The sequence below is a fragment of the Ursus arctos genome, unplaced genomic scaffold, assembly GCF_023065955.2.
Source record: "Ursus arctos isolate Adak ecotype North America unplaced genomic scaffold, UrsArc2.0 scaffold_8, whole genome shotgun sequence".
NCBI lineage: Eukaryota > Metazoa > Chordata > Mammalia > Carnivora > Ursidae > Ursus > Ursus arctos.
In genome coordinates this window covers 15682967-15703169 of record NW_026623100.1, presented here as the reverse complement: position 1 = coordinate 15703169, position 20203 = coordinate 15682967, and the positions used below count along the sequence as shown (strand labels likewise).

Genomic DNA, 20203 nt, shown 5'->3' with positions numbered 1-20203 from the left:
GTTTTGTTCCTGTTTCTCCTTTACTGACTTCTTTTGTGTTAAATAGCTACCATTTTAATTTCTTTGTTGGTTTTTCAACTGTGTTATTTTCTTAGTGGTTGTTCTAGGGACAATAGGCATCTTAACTTACCACAAGGTAAGAGGATATTTGACATTTTATGTGACATTTGTTAGCTTGAATTAGTCAATAATTTAGTATTTAATCAATGATGTAATTTAAATATTTCATATTTACATTCAATATATATTAATGCAAATTATTAGTTATTAAATTAACTTCATAACTATTTCATAAATAATTATTTCTTTAGTATTTAGGCATTTGGTGTGTGGTCTCTATCTCTACCCCCATCCTGGGGTCTGCACGTGTTGGGAGCACAGGTGCCTTTCTCATCTTTGCATGGTTGTTATTTTTTCACAGAGCTATATTCATAGTATGAATTATATATTACGAATATTCCAAGTATTTATCCTGCTTTTTATTTTATTTATGTATTTTTTTTTTTTACCAGCTTGTTAAACTTAACATTTTGTTGTAGGCATTTTTAGTCCCCATAAGTCTCTGTGAACTTCTTTTGTAAAAGCTGCGTCGGATTTCCTTGAGTGGATGGGGCAAACTTCAGTTAACCATTTCTCTGCTTTAGGGCGGTTAAGCCATTTTCAGTGTGTAGCCTGTTTCCTAAAGCTGCAGTGAGCCTCTTCGCGCATCTCACGCTCTCCCCATTTTAGAATCTTCAGCAAAATTCCCCCGTGGTAAGATTACTCTGCTGAAGAGAAGAAATATTTTTGTAGTTCTCGGTACCATCACCATACGATTGTCCTCAAGAATGGTGGGGTGTAATTGCGCTCACACTCGGATGTGCCCCCTGGGTGCCCACTGCAATGCTTTTTCTGTTTGACGTTGCCCTTCTTTGGTGATGAGCTAGGTTGGACATTTTTCTGTAAATCCGTTTACTGGTTAAAATGTTTTATGTAAACGGCTTCTTCGCGCCCCTATTTATCTGTAAGGCTCTGTGTTGGTGTTTACACCTTCAGTTTATATGCGCTCTTTGTGTAACATGCCCTCCTCAGAACTGTTTAGGAAGGAGGCAGAGTATAAATACATAAAAACAGATAGTAACCTTTTATCTCCCTTATTTGCTGCCAATATTTCTCCCCACTTGTCCCTTTTCATTTTTTTTAATGCAGAAAATTTACATTTTTCTGTAGTCAAACCCGCTAATCTCTCCTTCGTGATTTTATCAGTGATTTCCAAGTTTAATAAAAGACATTCTCCCTCTGGAGATTTGATGAATGTTTAAGTCTCTCTTCTTCTGGTTTTCCTAGGTTATTAAAAAGTATGGAACTCTTTAATCCCTAGAAAATTTCTTTGTAAAGACTCCCTCTGGTCCGAGGAAGGGGATGATTTCAAAGTATGAGATATTTCTCAAATTCAGCAGTTTCCTTCCCTGGTTTGTTTGCTTGCGATGGTACCTGGGGCCGAGCCTGACCACGTCCTGCAGGCTGTCTGTCTATCTATGTGTCTGGACGGAGAGGATAACAGACTGAAAACTTGCCTCGTGAGCTACACCCACATCCAAGGGGCAGCACAGGGTAGTGGAAGAACAGGACTCAGAACTGAGTTTGGCTCATGTGTGTGGACTCTCAGTCTCTCATTCTCCCTCTGCAAATCGGGGCCAAGAGTGCCTGACAGACAGGGCTGTTGTGAGGGTGATAGGAAATGAAATACAGAAAGTTCTAGAACACCACTTTGCCTGTCAGGGATGTCTCAGGGCCCTGCCTTTGCGTTGACTTGACTCCTGGGTCCCACCTCATGCCCAAAGGTGTCCCTGAGCCTCCCTCACCACAGAGCGTGGGCAGGCCTACCAGAGCAGTTAAGAGTTTTTACTTTTTTAGGTGAGAAAATTGAGGGTTTAGAAAGTTTAAATGGCGTGCTCGCTTCGGCAGCACACAGACTAAAATTGGAACCATACAGAGAAAGTTAGCATGGCCCCTGTGCAGGGATGACACGCAAATTCGTGAAGTGTTCCATTTTTTTTTTTAAAAAAGGCAGTTAAATGTCAGAACAGCAGATGCTCTCGACTGCTCTGACACACGGCATCCTGCAGCCCCACTTTGCCTCGTCGTGCCTCAGCTCCTCGGCGTCCTCAACGTGAAATGGAGCTAATTGTCCTCATCGGTCTCCACTGCTGAGGGGTTACTGGATGATCAAATGAAAGGCTCTGAAAAAGACCACGGAAAAATCCAGAGGCAAGGAAGCATCCCCATGGGCGGCTCGGTCCACTCCTCCCTCCGCCTGGACACAGACGAGGCCTTGTGTTAGGTCTGTGAGGCTCCCGCCTCCCCGCCCCTGCTCCGAGGAGAACCACACAGACACTCTGTGAAGGCCCCTTGTGCCTGCTGCTCGCTGGGCAAGAGGCCCAGGGCTTGGCGGAAGCCCCAGGAAGCAGAGCCTGGAGGTGAGCTGCCCTCAGACCCTGCTGTGTTCAGCTTGGAGCAGCTTCTGAAGTCTCAGAGAGCCAGGGTGAGGAGGAACCTGGGGTCACCCAGGCCTCCCCTATTCCACAGATGTGGAAGCTCGGGCTCACAGGGGCAGCCAGTTAGTGGTCATGTCAGAACTTGGGCCGGGGGGGGATCCTGGCTCCCAAGTCCAGTGCACTTTCCACTTGGCCTCTGCTGCTGTGGTGGCCTCCTTGGGAAGGGCTCCTCTGGCCCTCCTGGAAAATTCTTTGCAATTTGATGACATTTGAACAAAACTGCATGATGTTGGAGGATCAGAGCGCTTTGACAAGCGTAGCAAAGCACTAAGAACAAGATGCCTCCACAGCTGGGAGGGAGTTTCCTGGGAATAGAATTTTCCAGTAAGGGAAAGAAGCATTTTGAGCAGGAGCTTGAATTTATTGAAACAGCTGGAAGAATGTGGGGGCAGTGGCTGGAGGCAGGCAAAGGTAGTGCGCAAATTTGCCACCACCACCCCATCCTGGCATTTTGACATTTAAAAATAAAGTTGCTTTCTCTTTCAGCACTTTTTTATTTAAACAGAAGCCGGACTGCTCCCATTGCAGGTTGAGGCTAGCAATGGTCCTGAACCCTGGCTGCATATTAGACTCCCCGAGGTGCTTTCAAAATCCCAGTGCCCAGATCAAATCCCAAAGCAAGCATATGGGAGTCTCTTGGGGGAGGACCCAGGCCTCAGTAGTTCTTAACGCCGCTCAGGTAATTCCCATGAGCCACCGAGGTTGCTCAGAGGAGCAGCAGTCCCTGCATTCCGTTGCCATCTGGTTTGTGAATCTAAATACACAAACACGTGGGGCAAGTGTGTAATTCTGTTCACCATGCACACTTGTCCGGGCCTTCTCAGGAACACCACTGGGAGACATTTCACCCACGCCCCAGCTCAATCGTACTGTTGGGGCCCTGCCCTGGGCCCACCTCCCGTCCTAAACCAAGAGTCTCCTTCTTCTACTGAGTTATACTGTGACCGATTCGACTAGGGGCCCGCGGCCAACGTGCGAATCTTCCCTGTGGCTTTACTGGACGTGGGTGGTTATTTCTGTTTTCAGCCATGTGTATATTCTCTGCCCAACGAGCTGGTAAACCCTCTGAGGGCAAGACCCCCATCCTTTCCCTTCCCAGAAGCCCTGGGTCGCCCGGGAGCCTTCAATTAAAACTTGTGGTCCAGGAGCTGAATGAAGTCATTGGATCCACTTGGGTTATACCCCACACACTGGATTCCGACAACGACTCTGGGAAATTGGGACTGTGTTATTTTCTGTCTCCATTTCATGATGAAAATGAGGCTCAGCTCGGTTTGTGGCGGGTCACACAGATCAAGGAACTGGCACTACACCGGGCCCGGTGAGCTTCCTTCCCCACCACACAGGTTTCTGCTGACAGTAGACGTGTCCCCAGAGCAGGCAGGACCTTGTTGGGGGCCACGCCGGGAGGTGTCTTTCTCCTGGAGACCTCTCTCTGACTGGGCAGTCGGGGAGGCCATCTGGGAAGGGCTGTTTGGTCTCCAGCTTCGGGTCTGAGGAGGCAGTGAAACAGGATAGAAGTTTCTGCTGAGATCTTAAGATGATAGGTATCGGTTCCCAGAGTCACTGGAAGTAAAAGGCCAATTTTAAAAGGAAACATTTTTAAACTTGTTTTACAAATCTTACAGCCCTTTTTGGGTTGAGCATCAGTTTGTTGGGGAATCTGAGGAAAGGGCTTATTTATTGAATGTGAGGTTCCTCCTCTGTGAGGACGAGGAGAGGAAGGTGCCTGCCTCTCACCTCAAGACCGAGAGGGGCTTCGTCGGAGCTTCTCAGGGAGGCGAGGATGGGATCCCTGGCGCTATGGGGTGCTGGACTGGTGCTTGACTCCCACTTGAGACACCCAAAAGGCTAGAGATGGTTGGCCAGCTGCTCAGTGGACGAACCAAAGGAGAGGTTGCTGTGCTGAGATCAGCCTGAAGTTCCTGAATCTTCTGGAAGAAAGGATGCATGGATGTAGCCCACGGAACAGAGTAGAAAGGGTCTGTTGTGGGTTGAATCGTGTCCCAGGACCCAGAAGTGATGGCTGGTGCCCCTGAATCAGGGACAGAGCCACAGGAAAGTGCAGCCCCAGGTGGGCACAGGTGGCAAGGAATGGACTCTGGGGGCTCGCCCTGCCTCTGGGCCTCTGTCCTCTTGCCTAACTGAGGAGCCCGGCAGTGAGGGGGTTCTGCACCCTGGGAAAGCCTCTCCTGATCCCATCGGCCCTCCTGGGGACTCTGTGCCCAGCTGTCCCCTCTCTCACTCTGCATCATAGCTGTCTGGTTACTGACCATCCCCCGTCCGGGAGAGCGGCGTGCTTTGTCTGCACAGCTTGGCTCAGCGGGGTACAGTTCTCTGGCCTCACACAACACAGGGCTCGGCAAACTTTTTCTTAAAAGGCCAGATAACGCTTTCAGCTTTGCAGAGCCGCACAGCCTCTGCTGCGGCGACCCAGCTCTGCCGCCGCGGTGCGGAAGCAGCCCCAGACCCCACGAGTCGGGGTCCTTGCGGCCGGCGACGCTCCACGTGCACAAACTGGCACCGGCCAGAGCCCTGGACCCGGGGTTGCTCATGGACGGAACACGTGAGCAAGTGACACCTGCATCACAGTCGTGCGGGAAACACGGGCGTATCTTCAGAACGAGCGTGAAGGCAGAGCAGCCCGAATGATGGGGCTGTTACGAGGGGCGAGCGGACAGGGGCCTGTAGAGTCTTCACGGGGCCACTGACGGGTCCACGGTCAATAGATGGTAGCGATCGTGATTAGCTGTGGTAGAGGCTGGGGCTGAGATCGCAATGGATCCTGGAGGTCATGCACTCAGAACAGGGCTTGAAACTTAGTTTTGAGTAAGGCTGCTAGCATTTCCATCAAATCCAAGAATACTTTTATTTTACTTTATCTTTTATTATTTTTTAAAGATTTTGTTAGAGAGAGAGCGTGCGTGCAAGAGAGAGCACAAGCAGGGGGAGCAGCAGGCAGAGAGAGAAGCAGGCTCCCCACTGAGCAAGGAGCCCGATGCGGGACTCAATCCCAGGACCCTGGGATCATGACCCGAACTGAAGGCAGACACTTAACCGATGGAGCCACCCAGGTGTCCCTAAGACATACTTTTAAAAAATTATGGTAAAACACACAAAATAAGATTTACCACTTTAATCATTTTCAAGCGTACAATCCAGCGGGTTTAATGCGCCCACAGTGTGTGCAGCCGTCCGCACCATCGAGTGCTGGAACATCTTCATCACCCCGGAAGGAAGCCCCACGCACACTGAGCAGTCATTCCCCACTCCTCTCTCCTCCAGGCCCCACAAGACATACGTTATTTTTCTTCTTTTTCCCTTCACGTCTTCACATCCCTGACACCAGCTGTGCTTACAGACAAGGGTCTTATGATCACTGCTTCTCAGGTGGCAGTCCCATGGCGGTCCCATATGCATGAGCATAAACTTGGCCGTAGCTCTATGGTAGAGTTTTGTGCGTTCTTGGGTATTTTATTTGTTAGGTTTAACTGCTATCCAAACTGCCTTCAAGGATGCTGTGATTCAACAGAGGAATGAAAAAGTTGTTGAGTAGGAAGAACGATAAGAAACAGAGCGGCAGGGCATAAATTTGGTATTAATGAAGCAAATATTCATCATCAGAGGAATGACCACAGTCGTGCTCCCTCCAAAGCCACAGCCAAGTGCTTTAGGGGAGAGGAAAGGAAGCTACCAGTGGCTCAAGCTGGGCTATAGTTTATTACTGAGATATGTCTAGAAGATGGACTGTCACATAGAAAGCAAGGCAACTGGAGCCTGGAGAAATCGTGAAATCCCTTAGGGTAGATAATAAACAATTTCAAAGTAATGAGAGGTTGGTGTGACTGGTTCATGTGGCACATGGGACTATTATTAAGACAGTATGTCTCAGTTTCACGGCAGTATTATTTTTCTTGATGGTACATAAAAAACAGTGTATCTTACAATTGATGGCATCTTAAAATGATGATACAGTATTATTACCATCACGTCGCACTGTTATTTCCATCTGCTTGTTTTCCCCACTAGACTGTCAAGGTTTGGAAGACAAGGAGTTCATCTTACTGCTGAATCCTCAAGGCCTTGCCCAGTGTCTACCATGTAGCAGGAACCAAGAAACGATGTGGAATGAACAAAACTCATTTGGGAGCTGAAGCTCAAATTAATTAATTAGTATTAGCACCCAGCTTCAAGGTGGCTGTGAAAACTAGGTGGAAAAGCCAGCTTAAAAAATCCTGACTTGTCCTGCGCTTGGCACAAAGTGAGTGCTCAGAAGCACTCAGGTGGTAGTGGTTTTGGTACCAGGCAGGACTGTGTCTGGCGATGGTGGTATGACATCCCAAACAGCAATGGCCTAAACAAGATGGAAACTGATTCCTGCTTCAGGTAAATGAAGCGTGGAAGTTAAGCGCAGGGATGGTGATGCAGCACAAGGACCATCAGGTTCTCGAGTTACTTTGGTCATGATGCTGTGCCATCCTTACGTGTGGTATCCACCTTTAAGGTCTAAGAAGGCTGCTCGAGCTCCAGACATCGTGTTCACATTCCAGCTGGCAGGAAGTAGGAAAGGAGATCAGAAAAGCAAATAGCAATACTTGCCCAGAGTCATAAATGCCACTCTGCTTATACTCCGTCGGCTAAAACTTGACTACCTCTAACCACATGGAGCCTGGGAAACAGGCTTTTGTCTAGGCAGCCACGTACCCCACTAAAATTCAGGGGTTCCATTCCTGAGGAGGAAGGGCAGAATGAATGTTGAGGGACAAATAGCGGGCTCTGCCACAGCTGTGGAGCTCCGTGGTGTTCTTCCGCGTACAACACGGTAGTTAGGCTTGTTCTCTCCTGGTGCTGGAAGGCTTTCAGGGGGCGGAGGGGCACGAGCCGGACTGCGAACGACCAGGGGGATTTAAATGAGCAGAAAGGTTGGGTAAGGGCATTGCTAGCAGGAAAATGGCCACACAAGGGCTCAAAGGCAGGAAGGCCCAAGGTGTTCCTGTGGGTTAGCAGGGGCCACGTGTTGGGAGGCTGGCTCCTGGTTCACAGCCCCCGAGCAGGGGGCCAGTGCTGTCCTGACCGTAACAAGCCGCAGAGCCTTGGTGTCCTCCTCTGTAAAACACACACAGAGACCATCCTGTTGTGAGGATTCAAAGACATGCGGTAGGAGGAAGCGCTTTGCAAACTGTAAGCTCCTACACACTTTAGATGTTCAGAAACAATAGCCATTGGGACGCCTGGAGGGCTCAGTCGGTTAAGCGTCTGCCTTCGGCTCAGGGCATGATCCCGGGGTCCTGGAATCAAGTCCCGCATTGGGCTCCTTGTTCGATGGGGAACCTGCTTCTCCCTCCGCCTGCCGCTCCCCCTGCTTCTGGTCTCTCTCTGACAAAATCTTAAAAAACAAAACAAAACAAAACAAAAAAACCAACCCACAAGACACCAGCCACTGTCATGATGACATAGGTTCAGCCTAGGAACTGAGGAGGGATTTGCACTCCACGCCCCCTTCCCTGGGCAGCTCCCCACTCGCAGTGACCCCCCCCTCCCCGTGCAGGTGTGAGACTGGAGAGTGGAGGGCACACAGGCAGCCAGGTGGACAGGAGCCTTTAGTGGGCGGAGAGGGGCACACGGAGGCTCCTGGGATGCGAGACAGTGGGCGGGAGGCGGCAGGGAGAGCAGGCCCGGACTGTCCTGGTGCTGTTGCCCCGCTCTCCCCCATCAGGGAGCACAGCGGGTCAGTGCTCCCGGGTTGGGGGCCAGCTCTCCGGGAGGCCAGCCGTGGGGGCGGGTAGCCTCCCTCACATCCTGTGGGAGCCCCTGTGGCAGAAGCCAGAGGCCACCGAAGCTGAAGGTGGGGGTGGAGAGCGCCGGGGGTGGGGGGGGCTGCCTTGGTCCAGCTGGGCCTGCAGGTCTGACCAGGCCGCTGCCTCTCTACAGGGGCCACCCGACGGAACAGCGTCTTCGTCAGCCAGGCCTGCCATCACAGAAGCCCCTAGACTGGGCGGCTTGAACAAGACACTGATTTCTCATAGCCCTGGGGGTGGGGAAGCCTAAGATCTAGATGGTGGCTGATTCGAGCTCGGTGAGAGCCTCCTCCTGGCTTACAGACGGCACCTACTTGCCGTGTCCTCACATGGCAAAGACAGAGAGCTCGGGTCTCTCTTCCTCTTCTTACAAGAACACATGACCTCACCTGAACCTAATAACCTCCCAAACGCCCCACCTCCAAATCCTGGTGTATGGGGGGTTAGGGTGCCCGTATAAGAAGGAGCACAAACGAATCCATAATAAACACCTAACGGCTGTTGGAACCATGCCCTGGGCCCTGGGGGTCGTGTTCTGCCCCCACACTAGGCTGTGCCTCCGGGGCACGCATCAGGCGTGTTTCTGTCTGGCCTGATGGAGGAGTCAGGTGGGAGCTCGGGAGCTGCTGCTTCATGCTGATGTGCAGGGAGGGCCAGCCAGCACAGAGGTCCTGGAGGGAGGGAGGCCGCAGCAGGGAGCTGGGCAGGCCTGCAGCCACATTCCTGGCCACCAGGGTTTCATTACACGGATGAAAACCAAACTCTGCCTTTCCTTTCTTTCCTTCTGTCTCTCTTTTCTCCTTTCTCTCTGTCTCTCCCTCAATCCCTCCCTTTCTTTCTCCTTCATAAGATTTCTGCAAAGTGGGTTACAAAGCCCGTAGTGATGAATGCAGAGGGCAGGACTGGAGGCGAAGGAGAGTCGGAGAGATGGCCAGGGAGAAGCACCAACCAGGTCAGAGACACAGAGGGGAGAGAGGGGAGGGGAGGGTGCGAAGACATGGAGATGGAGACAGGCAAAGAAGGACACAGGAGGAGAGGGAGCCAGAGCAAGAGAGAAATCAGAGGACCAAGCGGCCAAAATCCTGAGAGACGAGTGGGAGATGGGGTGTGTTAGAAGATGCAGAAGACCAGGGGGCAGCTGGGGACAGGGAAGAAGCCCCAAGGGAGGGGAGGCATAGAGGGCCCTTCCCCACCCCAAGCCAGGAGAGGGAGAAAGGGGAGCCAGGCGAACCCCACTCTGCACTATGTGGCTCACTGTGCACCAGGGTCTCCCCTCGGTCTGGCCTGGCTGCCTTCTCTCTGGTCCAACCCCTCACCTCCAGATTGGGGATCAGGGCCTAGGGGACCGAGTGACCGGGGGGGGGGGTGTGTGTCATCAGATGGGTCCAGTGTGGGCAGGGGCTGAGGGTGGGGATGGTGCCCTCCAGGGCCCTCTCGTAGACTCAGGGCCCACTGGATAGCAGCAGGCTGTGGCGGTGCTGGGAGGGAGAGGAAATCAAAATCCAGGGCTGAAGGGGAGGCAAGGGGAGAAAGAACGTCACACATTCAGATCGTTAGCTACAAGTTGTCTTCTCTTCCGGAGAGTGTGGCCTTCCAGAACCAGATGGTTGTGAATCATGCCCATCCCCAAAGCACGGCCAGACCTTTCCCTGAGAGCAAATCCCAGCAAGCTAGGGCCCCGTCTGACCCTGGCAGGAAGTGAGGAGGCAGATTTCCTAGAAAAGAATTCCATGAGCCTCTCCCGGCACCCACGGGGGAGCTCCAGACCCTAGGAGTTTGGTTCAGGACCCAAGACCAGGCTCGGCCAGAGTGGCCAGCAGGGCAGGGGACAGCCTGCGTGTGTGTGTGTGTGTGTGTGTGTGTGTATGAGGAACTGGCTATCAGGGATCTGAGACCAGGGCAGGAAAACCCACCTGGGGACGGGGTGTGGCAGGAGGGGAAGCAACAGAGCCCTCTGAGGCCTGGGGAGGGGGGTACAGAAGGGCAGGACCCGCCTCGTTGCCTCTGCCCAGGGCTCCCCACACATCCTCAGAAATGTCAGTGTCAGACAAAGGCCCTTGGCAGGGGCTCTGAGTTGTCAAGAGGAACAATGTAGAGGCAGCCGACAGCACCTCCTCCGAAAGGATCCCTAAGAAGGGCGACGACAGCAGTGTCATTCTTCAAAAACTGGGCGATGAGAGAGACTCGAACTGCAAGAGATTGCCCGGTGCCCCCCTCAGGCCACGGGAGGCGGGGGAACTTGCCCAAGGCCGTGCGCCGGACCGTCGTGTTCCTGTGGCTGCTTATTTGTTACTGACGTACAGCTGACGTGCAACGTCCTATTAGCTTCGGGCGTACAACGTCGTGATTCAACAGCCTACTTACCCCTCGTGGTCACCATGCACCATTACGTTATTGTACATTCCCTATGTTATACTTTTCATCCCATGACTTATTTATTTTATAACTGGAAGTAAATACTTTTTTTTTTTTTTTAAAGTAGGTTCATGCCCAACGTGGGGCTTGAACTCATGACCCTGAGATCAAGAGTCGTGTGCTCTACGGACTGAGCCAGCCAGACGCCCCTGGAAGTTTGTGCTTCTTAATCTCCTTCACCTCCTTCGCCTATTCCTCACCCCCATCCTCTCAGGCAAGCACCAGTTGGTTCTCTGTATTTAGGAGTCTGGTTTTGGTTTGTTTGTTTGGTTTTTTGGATTCCACATATAAGTGAGATCATATGTATCGGTCTTTCTCTCTCTGACTTCACTTAGCATAATACCCTCTAGGTCCATTCATATTGTCACGAATGGCGAAATTTCATTCTTTTTTAATGGCTAACATTTGATTGTATACATATTCCATTTTTTTTTTTTTTTTTGAGAGAGAGAGAGAGAGAGGCAGAGGGAGATAGAGAATCTTAAGCAGACTCCACGCCCAGCATGGAGCCCAACTCGGGCTCCATCTCACAAGCCTGAGATTGTGACCTAGCCGAAACCAAGTGTCAGATGCTTAACCAGCTGAGTCACCCAGGAGCCCCTGTACCATATTTTCTTTAGCCATGTTTTGATGTTCTGTTCACGACCCTTCCAGCGTCCTGCATCTAACTTGCCTGCATCTTTCACGTCTTATCTCAGCGGGGCTAACAACAGCTCTGTGATGTAAGTAGGATTATTCCCATTTTACTAGTAGGGAACCTGACGTCCTGTGGGTGAGTTGCCACAGGGCTCGTCCCAGGAGGGGCTGAGGCTAGAACTGAGAGAGACCTGGGCTGCAACAAGGGGGGCAGCCCTGCTCCATGCTGACTGCTAGGCCACCTCCCCCACCCTCCTGCCCAAGCAAGCCCATCCTGTTGTGGCAGAGGAGGCGGTCCCTTGAGTGGAGCTCTCATTCTGTAGCCCTGACCAGACTGGTCCAGCCCAGTCTACGGGATTGGTTTGTTTTGTGAAGCCTTGTTTTCCTGGGGCTACTCTTTTAAATCTATGCCCCCCTCCTGGTCCTCTGCCCGAGCCGCCTCGGTTGCTCAGCGTGGGTCCTGTGTCGGCCACTGTGCTGGGTCGGAGGCTTTGGGGCAGCCACAGCACCGTGACACATGGTTTGATGTGGGATGGGAATATTTTAAATCTGAGTTCTCCTTCAGAGATGGGAACATGTGGTTCCCAGAAGCCCGAGGGCAGCGGTTCTCTGAAGAGGGGGAAGGGAAATGAGGAGAAAGTGTCCAAAGGGTAGGGGGGTGGGGGTAGGACCCGACTGACCTCGCACAACTCCGACCTGCTAAGTGTGGGCCTGGGAAGGACGCTGTCTGCGGACAAGCATGGGTCGGTCCCTCTAGACCCTGGGAGCAGCCCCCCCTTGAGACCCCTGCTCCCAGCACGTTTCCTGCAGCATCAGCGTGTTTCTGTGTTTTCCCAGTCTCCCCGGTGCAGCTCCTTGCACCCCACCAGAGTGAGCCTGTGTGCCAAATGCTTCCCCTCTCTGTCAAGAGAGGGTGTGCAGAGGGGCACTCACATTTTCCTGGTCCCCCACGCCCCAGGCAGGGGGAGGCTGGGGAGACAGGACACCAGGGCTCCGAACTCATCAACCAACTGCAAATGTGCCCTCTGGGTTTGGTCCCGCCGAGGCAGGTGGTCTCCTGCCCATGCCCAGCTGGGCCAGGTGGGGGCCAGGGAGCCACACGCGCCCCCACTCGAGAGGGAGGGCCCCCCAGCGGAGTGGCCAGAGGGTGGCCCGGGAGCAGCCGGAGGAGAGAGACAACATGGATGGCTGCCCTCTCCCATGACACAGCTCTTCAGTTTGCTCAGAAGAGACGGATCGGGATGCCCTCTGTCCTGAGGCGTGGGAAGGTGGCAGGGGCTCTGCTGCCAATGGCTTCCAGACTGGGCTGGAGAGCCATCTTCCCGGGAAGCCTACGTGAGACTCAGCAGCCTTTAGGACCCTCTTCCCCAAAAGCTATGTGATTGGCCCGCTAGCCACCATCCTGTATCGAGTCCCTGGACTGGGTCCCCAGATTGGGTGGAATCTCTGGGTGAGCCATCAGAGCAGAGGCCAGCCTCCCCCACACCAGCCCGGGCTGTGGTCCCAACCCCTGGTCCAGTCTGTGCAGCGGGTTGAGGAAGTGGTTTTGCTGAACTTCGTGCAGAAAGAACTATTTGTGGCCATTATCCTCCAAGGGGCTCTGGGAGAGGCAGGTACCTAGAGCTGCCTGGAGGGACCCCTGAGTCATTAGGACTAGAGGCAGAGTCCCTTCATTTACCTGGAAGCATTTATTGAGTGCCTACTCTGTGCCAGGCTGGGGATATAGAATCCCAACCCACATGGCACTTTACTTTTAGAAGATTTATATTTATTTGAGAAAGCACGAGTGGGGAGGAAGAGCAGAGAAATAGGGCGGAGCAGGCTCCCCACTGAGCAGGGAGCCCAACGTGGGGCTCAATCCCAGGACTCCAGGACCATGACCTGAGCCGAAAGTAGACGCTTAACCGTCAGAGCCACCCAGGTGCCTGCACGTGGGGCTTTTAGAGGCAGGTGGGGAAGCACGGAAGTACACCATGATCACGATCAAATATGACGCGTATGCTGATGGGGGAGGTTAGGGTGTCTGGATGCTCATGGGGCCCTCGCTCAGTTTTGGGGGTCAAGGAAGCTCTTCATGAAACATGACACCTAAGATGATGCCCGAAGATGTTAAAGTGAGTGGCGCGCGTGGGGATAGGGATGAGCTTTCCAGGGTGAGGGGACAGTGGGGGCAAAGGTGAGAGGAACGATGGTATTTTCCAGAAGCGCCTCCCAGAGCAGGTGGTGAAGGAGGAGGGGGCTGTAGAGATAAGCAGACGCCACTCACAAAGGACCTTGCATGTCTTAAATTTTTACACCTTTCTTGACTCTTCAGCCAGAATTTTTCTCAGCCTCCAACGCCAGCAGGAAACCCAGTGGGAAATAATGACTTCCTGCCCTCCCAGAGAAGAAAACAAAACCCCAGTAATTTCTGCCTAGCCCCAGAATGGCAAAAGTTGACTCATGTTTCGGGTAGCAGAGCTGATGGGAGTTTTCTTTTAAAAACAGTGCTTATTGCTTTTCTATTTATAAAGGTAATGCGTGCTCGATGTAGAAAACTATAAAGAAGAGAGACCGCACAGAATCCCTTCACAGGAGATCATCAACATTGTGCGTGTTTCCTTGCAGTCTTTTTTTTAAACATGTAGTTTTTCTGGGTACATAGCTGAGGTAAGACTAAATATAAGTTGTATCTGCTTTGTACCGTTGATACAACAGAAGCCTGATCCCTTGTTAAAAGTCTTCATTTGCAGGGGCCTCTCCCACGTGGTGCGTCTGCGGACTCCAGGCCTCAGCACCTTTGAGGAAAGTGGTGCCCGAGCCAGCTGAGCGTCACAGTCACCTGCGGTCAGAACCTAGCACACGAGGCTGGAGACCCCGCGCGTTTCACGAGCCCCTGCAGGTGCCCGGCAGCCGCTCAGCCGCTGGAAAGCCCTGGGGGCGGCACCGCACCTGCGGGGCTCCTAGGACCTCACCGAGTGGAGAGGCCTCGCTTCCCAGCAGACACAGTGATGTCCGCCTTGTGGGATTGTCGGGAAGAACACAGATCCTGCTCTCAGAGCTCGGGTCCGGCACATGGTAGGTGCTCAAGAACAGCAGCTGCTGTTACGCGGTTCCCCAGCAGACCGACCCTCTGTCTACACCCGCCCCCGGGAAGGGCTTCGCCGCCCGGGAACCCTGCTCTTTGCATCACGGATTCGTGCCCGCCTCCTCAGAGGCACCTGTACGGTACGGCAGCCATTAAAAACATGGCGGAACACACTGCCCGGAACGAGGTTATGTATGCTCGGGACTGTCCCAGAAAGACGGACGCATACGGCCACAGGAGACCTGGGAAGGCTTGGGGGTGACGGGGAGAATCCTACACACCCGGTGAGGGGCCGTCAGGACCCTGCTTCCCATCCAGTCGAGGCGGAGGGGAGACCGTAGGAAGGAAACGAGGGCAGTTGGCCTTTACAGAGCGTCTGCCCCAAGGGCAGTGTGGTTGTCGCCTGTGCAAGCTATCACTGGTTGCTGACGAGAAAAGCCTAGAGATGGAGAATACACACAAGTTTTTAGGGCAATCTGATGTTGCCACAGTATCCAAGTGTGCCATCATGTGTTCTAGTAATTCCTTCTAGCTGTGTATTACAAAAGCATCAGTCTGTGGCCGATTGAATGTTTACAGAATTGGTCCTTCAGAGAAAGCTTGATGCACTCGTTTGAGACCAATACATGGTATCCTCTTTAATCCTCAAACAGCCTCTGCAGGGGCTTGACTTAGGGGGTCCTTTCTCCTGCCTTTGTCCCCTGCAGTGAGCTAGCTCCCATCCCAGGTAAGCTTCAGCTGCTGCCGATCTCCCGTCCCACGCCAGCCACGGGGCAGGGCGCAGACTCCCGAGGAAGACCCCCCAGAGAGTCCGGGGACTCCCCAGTTTCCGCAGGAGAGGGGGCATTCCCTCCGGGTGGGCTGACACAGGGGGCTGCCATGTTCCCGAGGCATCCCAGGAAGGAAATTGCCCAGCTAAGCATCTGCCCTTCATTTGCCATCGTGGAGAGCCTTCCCTCCAACCCAAGCCCAGTCCCGCTGCTCTAGCCGCTGTCCTGAGCTTGCCATCAACTAATTGCCAAGCCCCTGCTACATGCCGAGATGGGGACTTTGCTCTGGGGATGCCAAATGAAGATATTTTTGGAAGCGCTTACTCTGATTAACTCATTTAATTTTCACGACAACCACATGGGAGAGGTCCTATTTTTACTTTTATTGCACGGGAGAATCTCAAGTAGGTTAAGGGACAGGCTTAAAATCGTGCAGCTAGTAAGTGGCAGGTCTGGGGGTTGCCTCAAGGCTGCCCTACTCTCGGCTCTGAGCTCTTAACTTCCGTTTGATGCCGTGGACTGCCCTGGAGGGGCCTGCAGTCCGGTGGGGGCGGTGAGACCCCTGAAGAATCCAAGAAGAGTCAGACGGTCCTGACTTAACGGCCAAGGGAGGAAGGGTTTGTGGGGCAGAGGCCATGGGGGACTTCGGCGAGGGAAGCAGCCATTCTTAAGGCCCTATTCCTCAGCTCCCCCGTGCTCCCCTGGGAGCACACTCATATCCTGTGTCCTTGCCCCCCCGCCTCCCTCCCTCCCCAGACATGATCTCACTCCTTCTCACCCCTGGAGGCCCCAGGAAAGAGACTATTGTTTCCTCCCACACACGAGAACTTGGAGACCCGCAAGCCCCCTCTCCCCGTTAGGGCAGCCCCAGTTCCCTGCAGTGCAGGGAGGGGCGGCTCTCAGTACCCCATGCTCCTCAGCCCCTCCTGATACAGCACCCCCTCCCCAATTTCTCCCATAAGCTCTTTGCCTTCAAACCGTGTCTTTTGTACTTTTTTGCCTTTGAGGAGGATACGCAGAGGAATCCCAGAGGGAAGAGCCCTGCCGGGAGCCTTTCTGCCTTCCCACCCCAGTATCCTCTGCTCTGTGGAGAGGTAGGGGGCAGTGTGGGGCAAAGTGGGAGCAGCTGGTGTCAGGAGGTCCAAGCTAGGATCTGGTTGCCTTAATCTCTCAGTGCCCAGTCACTTAAACTCTCAGCATCCTCATCCTAGAAAATCGGGGTGCTTGGGAGGATTAAATGGGAAATCACTATGGAAGCTTGCTGCTAGCTCTTTGGCTTCCCCTCCAGCCAAACGCCAGAATTCCAGAACCTGAGTTCTAATGCTTTCTACACTCCCTAGGCACCACAGTTGCTCAGGGCCTGAATAAAGCCAAACCAAGCACCAGAAGGGTGTGCTTTCGGGGCTCAAATGACCTCTTGATTGAGCTTTTGCTTTTTCTTTGCTTCCTCCTGCTCCCTCCTCCTGGCATCCCTCCCAGAAGTCGACCCTCAGCACCCCCAGGGAGCCAGCCGAGGCCAGAGCAAGGTGGTGGTGATGGTTCCAACCCAGGAGCCCAAGACTGGGCCCTGTGCACGACATGAATCTGACTCCCCGCCCCAGCACGCGGATCTCTGCTCTCTGCAGCATGAACAGGCCTGATTCCGAAGAGCCCCAGAGGCCGGGAGAGGGTTTTAAATAGCCAGTGACAAGCCCATTTGTGAGGCCTGGTTTAAATTTGTTTTTGATGCTTGATTGAATCAGGCTTAATTGTTGGCTGGTGCTGAAGTGATGAACGAGGTGTGGCTTTAAATAGGAACGTGAGTGTTTCAGCCTTGCCCCAGGCAGGAACTGTGAGCTCTCCTATTCAGAGGGATCCGGGAGGAGGGGAGGCCACGGGGGAAGGCGGGCTGAGCTGGGCTGAGGGGTTTACCATTCCAGCAGAGAGATCCAAGAAGAGCCTGATGGGGGCTCTGGGAGACAAAGTCTTGGTGATTCGGTCAAGCAACCCATCAGTGACTTTCCTCCCTGCCCTTTGACTGGGCTTGCTTACTGCCATCTGTGCCTCGCAGCTGTCCACAGACCCACCTTCCCACTGTCGCAGGAAGAGGAGGGCACGGCTGAGCAGACAGCTCCACTGTGCTTGGGAGCCAGGTGCCTGCGTTCAGGCCTCCCTCTGCCCCTGAGCTCACGGAGTCTGCTTCCTCCTCTGTAACCTAAGATGAAGATTGCACACACCCCGCCTCCTTCTAGGGGTTGTTGTGGGATCAGGGGGCTCATGTGGAGAAGGAGCCCTGAAAACTGTCGTCTGGGCCCATACTGCTGGTGAATCAGAGCCCTTGCCCCTCGGCTGGCCCTGGGCTGCCAAGTGGGGGGTGTGGGATGTAGCTATTGGGTGTGGAGAGGGAACCTCAGTTTGCCCCTATGGCCCAAGGGCTCTTCCCACCCACAGGGCACCACCGGCTCAGTGCCTTGGTGTCTTCCTCATAGTTGCTGGGCCTTTCGAGTTCTTTGGGCCAATGTAGCAGTCCCCATCCACCACCCCCTTGCCTGGGGCCTGCCTGGCAGGCTCACGGGGCTGCATCTTTCACCCTCAGTCTCCCCTAATTTCCACCTGGAGCTGAACGCAGCAGTCACAAGAGAGGGCAAGAGAAGCCTCACAGGGCCAAGGTTCTGGCTGCCAGGATCCTTGGGAGGGCACCCATATCCTACTCACAGCCACACCAGTCCTAGGCAAGAATAGGGATGATCAGGGGTCATCTGGGGCCATCTTCCCATCTCTGAAGAACAGGTATGGCCCAGGGTGGAGATCTGGATTTCCTCCCTTTGCCTGGAGTCAGACTGAGGACTTCTGGGGCCTGTGACAGGGAAGCAGTTTCTAGCTCAACCCCAGAAAGCCTATCGACAAGGCTTTCACAGGGAATACCAGTGGAGCTCAGACAATGCCTGGACGAAACTTCTATTGAGAGTGCCGCAGAAGGGACACCTCCCGGGCTGGGACAGACCCAGTGGTGTCAGAGCTGGAAGGCCACACGCCCTGACCTCCTCGCTTCATGAGCTTGAAGCAACTGCCTCCCGGTCCCCCTGAGCCTCAGGCCCTGCATTTGTGAAACAGGGAAGTGAGGCCTTCCTTAGGGTGGGGTGAAGATTTGGAAATAGAAGCTAACAGATGCGAAAGCACTCCTTGCTTGGCCCCGGGCTGGCTTTCAAAAAATGCTGGCTGACTGTGGACTTAAGCCAGTGGCGGCTGGCCCCGCGGGCCAGTGAGGAGCCCCTGCAACTGTGTGTGTCTACGACTTTAGTCCGCACACTGGCCACAGGCGCCCAGCGACCCAGGTGCAGAAGCCACCAGGTGCCCGCAGGGCTGCGAGGGGATCTGCTAAGGGCCGGCAGGTACCACAGCACCTGGTCCTCGGATTGCCGTCCTTCTGGAGGGGGCTCTGCAGGGAGCAGGGAAGAAAGCTTGGACCTCATTTCCTTCTCTGAGCTACACGGGATGGGATGTGCCCAGGATGTGCTGGGAGGCCAGCAGGCCCTGATAGGGCCTGGGCCACATTCTCTAGGTCCTCTTCCCACAGAGGCGTCCAGGGGGCGGACTTGGGCCCTCTTCGCAGTGCCAAAATAAACGTGCGTTGTTTCCAGCAACACGAGAGGCCTCAGTGAAGCAGCTTTTGCCAGACCCTATAAGGAAGCCAGGGAAGGGAGGGGAGCCTGGAATGAGAGAAGCCCCCTCCCCACCCACCTCCCTAGCTTTCTCTTGACTTCCAGAAAACTCCATGCAGGCAAGCCCTAAAGCAAACACTGGTAGGCACTGTGGGAATCTGGGCTTTTAGGGGAAAAAGAAGGGACTGGAACTCCCATTTGTTGAATGTTCCCTATGTGCTCCTTATTTTGCTTATAAAGATAGTCATGTTCATGGGCGAGGGGTACACATAGAACTGGGTTCAAATTCTGACCCTGTCATTTTGCTAACTGTGTGGTTTGGGCAAGGAAACAACTTCTCGGAGCTTGTTTCTTCACAGGTAAAATGGAGCTCACAACGGTACACTTTAGAGCGTTGTATTGAAGATTCACTTTTAGTTAGCACCATGCATGGCTCATAAAATGCCCTCAATATGTTAGTTGTCATTACTATTAAATAGTTGCTGTGAGTAATCATAATAGCATTATTAACACTATTTTCAAACTACATGACAATGCCGAGAGGTAAGTGCTGTACTTAACTATTCTAAGCATGGAAACTGAAGCTTAAGAGGGATCGAGGCCCTATTTCGGGTCCTGACGGTTAATGCGGGCAAGCACAGGAGTCAAGCTCAGGTCTGCCTGGCTCCAAGGCCCACACCTGTCACGCCCGCGTCTAAGCTGGGGGCCGACTGGGTTTCCTGATGAGGTTGCTCTGAGGCTTGGAAGCTGGAAAGCAACAAGACCAAAGCCTGCCGGGCATCACTGTCATGGCTCAACCGCTCCCTAGACCTCATAGGCTCGGCCACCATTCAGCTGGGCCTGGCTGACCACCAAAGCCCAGGGTTGCCCTTGCCAGGCCTCAGGGCGCCTCTGTCCTTGCAGCATCCATTCAAAGCAAGTGTCTGCACAATTGGACCCTAGGCTGCACAGCTGGCTTCCCATTCCTGCATGGACAGCTTGCTGAAGCTGAGCCAAAGCAGGCTGGGATTTTAATTTTGGCTCCGGTGCTCACCAGCTGGGTGACGCTGGGCTTGTTACTCGCTCCCTCTGAGCTGCAGTTTTCTCATCCGCAAGGCTGGCGCAGCGGTGCGTAGTGCTGGGTCCCCGTGAGAATTACACAAGACAACGAACATGACAGTGCCTGGAAGGGGGTTTACCCCACCACCTCCTGCTCTTCCCTGTGTCTTGAGACAAGTGCTCCCTGGGACCTGGGACTGTGGGGCCCCAGGACAGAACCTGTTTTTCCTCCTTAGATATGGCCTCTCTGCATGTCATCCTTAATGAAAAACGAATAAGTCATGTGTTCATTTCATTAAAT

General features: G+C 53.5%; 1 non-coding gene across 1 annotated transcript; it reads left to right on the top strand.

The window, feature by feature from the left end:
* Positions 1 to 1931: 1931 nt before the first annotated feature.
* LOC113247642 (U6 spliceosomal RNA) lies at positions 1932 to 2038 on the top strand. The gene has a single exon (XR_003313327.1). It is a non-coding gene; the product is annotated as a U6 spliceosomal RNA (small nuclear RNA).
* The last annotated feature ends 18165 nt before the right edge of the window (positions 2039 to 20203 follow it).